Genomic DNA, 2,716 nt, shown 5'->3' with positions numbered 1-2,716 from the left:
CTCTAATTTGTCTAGGGCCCTCTGTATTCTATCCCTACCCTCCAGCGTATCTACCTCTCCTCCCAGTTTAGTGTCATCTGCAAACTTGCTGAGGGTGCAATCTACGCCATCCTCCAGATCATTCATGAAGATATTGAACAAAACCGGCCCCAGAACTGACCCTTGGGGCACTCCGCGTGATACCAGCTGCCAACTAGACATGGAGCCATTGATCACTACCCGTTGAGCCTGACAATCTAGCCAGCTTTCTATCCACCTTATAGTCCATTCATCCAGCCCATACTTTTTTAACTTGCTGCCAAGAATACTGTGGGAGACCATATCAAAAGCTTTGCTAAAGTCAAGGAAGAACACATCAACTGCTTTCCCTCATCCACAGAGCCAGTTATCTCATCATAGAAGGCAATTAGATTAGTCAGGCATGACTTGCCCTTGGTGAACCCATGCTGACTGTTCCTGATCACTTTCCTCTCCTCTAAGTGTTTCAGAATTGATTCCTTGAGGACCTGCTCCATGATTTTTCCAGGGACTGAGGTGAGGCTGACTGACCTGTAGTTCCCCGGATCCTCCTTCCCTTTTTTAAAGATGCGCACTACATTAGCCTTTTTCCCGTCATCCGGGACCTCCCCCGATCGCCATGAGTTTTCAGAGATAATGGCCAATAGCTCTGCAATCACGTGTGCCAACTCCTTTAGCACTCTCGGATGCAGTGCATCCAGACCCATGGACTTGTGCTCGTCCAGCTTTTCTATATATGCTGGTTCCATGGTGTAATGGTTAGCACTCTGGACTCTGAATCCAGTGATCTGAGTTCAAATCTCAGTGGGACCTTGTTTGTGGAAGAGATAGCTCAGTGGTTTGAGCATTAGCCTGCTAAACCCAGGGTTGTGAGTTCAATCCTTGAGGGGGCCATTTAGGAATCTGGGACAAAAATTGGGGATTGGTCCTGCTTTGACCAGGGGGTTGGACTAGATGACCTCCTGAGGTCCCTTCCAACCCTGATATTCTATTATCTTATTGAATACGTCCAGAGTTCTCCCAGTCAAGTAGTTTTAGAGTCCCTTCCCTGACCCCCAGAGAGTTCGAGTCTATGGTAGAGCCACTGCGTTTGCATCTACTTCCCTGTCCAATCTGTTTGACACTCAAAAAATAACTTTGCTCTGCAGCTGTTTCCTGTATGTGCTTGTTGATTCTTAGGGTATGGAGGGCTTTAAATGCATTCTATACACCTACCCAGGCTTCCAGTTGCCTGCAATGAGTTTATTCTACTGAAAAGATTAGGAGTTATGACATGAGACCATAGCTGTCACTTAGAATATAACAAAAGCAATGATGACCATGTGTGGATGGGTGAGTAGAGAACTAGATGGATTGGGGAGCGAGGGAGGATATATGGTTGGATGACAGCATGTGTGGGTAGGTGGGTGAGTGAGAATATGTCCTGTTTGCTTACATTGCCTTAGTTATGGTGTCACAAATGATGTCTCATTTTGACAAGCTGGTCACTGCCAGCAGCAGTCTCAGAAATGCCAACTGTAATTAAAACCTTTATTTTCTACAACACTTCAGATTTTATATGCTAAAATGGGCTGCTGACTGAATTTAAAGGGCCAGCTCTTGCTCTGGTATTCACAAGCCTCCTACTGCAGCCTGCTGAGGTCTCTACATATCAGAAAATAAAATATGAACCTAAGAATCTTAGTCTGAACAAAATGGGTGCATTTTTCCTCCAGCCAGGATGGAATATTAGATCTGCATTTTATTATAGCCATAGGACAGGGATGTGCACAGGACATTTGTTTTTATTATGACATTTGGATTGTTGTATATTTGTAAATAGCAAAATTAGAGGCAGTAGTAGACAAAGAAGGAAAATACGTCACTTTTTAAAATTATGTGCCTTTCAGTGCCTCTCTGAGATACTACGACATTCTCAAGGTATCTTTTTTCAACAACAAATTTAGGGACAAATTGTGCAAGATAATGTTGCTATAAAGATGCAACTCTTTAAAGACACTCTATCATAAACTGAAAATCCCAGCATTGCTGGAGAACATCCTGTTCCATGAGCTGTTAGAATTAGGGCCGGACTCCTGCAGCCCTGCTAAAAAACCATTTGCTCCATACTGATCTCCCTTCTCTTTTGCTCCTGCCATTCACAAATGTCATCCGAGATTTATCAAGATGAGGTAGATGAGGTAATATCTTTTATTGAATCAACTTCCGTTGGTGAGAGAGACAATCTTTTGTGCCACACAGAGCTCTTCTGCAGGTATGGGAAAGGAACGCCCAGCATCACAGCAAAATGCATGATGGAACAGATTGTTTAGCATAGGTAAAGAGGCCTGTGGCATCTTACAGACTAACAGATGTATTGGACCATAAGCTTTCATGGGTGAATGCCCACTTCATCAGACGCATGTAGTGGAAATTTCCAGAGGCAGGTATAAATATGCAAGTAAGAAACAGGCTAGGGATAACGAGGTTAGTTCACTCAGGGAGGATAAGGCCCTCTTCTAGCAGTTGAGGTGTGAACACCAAGGGAGAAGAAACTGCTTTTGTAGTTGGCTAGCCATTCACAGTCTTTGTTTAAACCTGTGCTGATGGTGTCAAATTTGCAAATGAACTGAAGCTCAGCAGTTTCTCTTTGAAGTCTGGTCTGAAGTTTTTTTGCTGCAGGATGGCTACCTTTAAATCTGCTAGTGTGTGTCCAGGG

The 2,716-nt window shown here is 43.9% G+C and overlaps 1 non-coding gene across 1 annotated transcript; it reads left to right on the top strand.

Annotated features, from left to right (window-relative positions):
* Window positions 1-759: 759 nt before the first annotated feature.
* TRNAQ-CUG (transfer RNA glutamine (anticodon CUG)) lies at window positions 760-831 on the top strand. The gene has a single exon. It is a non-coding gene; the product is annotated as a tRNA-Gln (tRNA).
* Window positions 832-2,716: the final 1,885 nt, after the last annotated feature.

The sequence above is a fragment of the Caretta caretta genome, chromosome 2 (genome assembly GCF_965140235.1).
Source record: "Caretta caretta isolate rCarCar2 chromosome 2, rCarCar1.hap1, whole genome shotgun sequence".
In the NCBI taxonomy this organism is placed as follows: Eukaryota; Metazoa; Chordata; order Testudines; family Cheloniidae; genus Caretta; species Caretta caretta.
The sequence above is the reverse complement of the archived record's forward strand: the minus strand, read 5'-3'. Positions and strand labels throughout refer to the sequence as shown.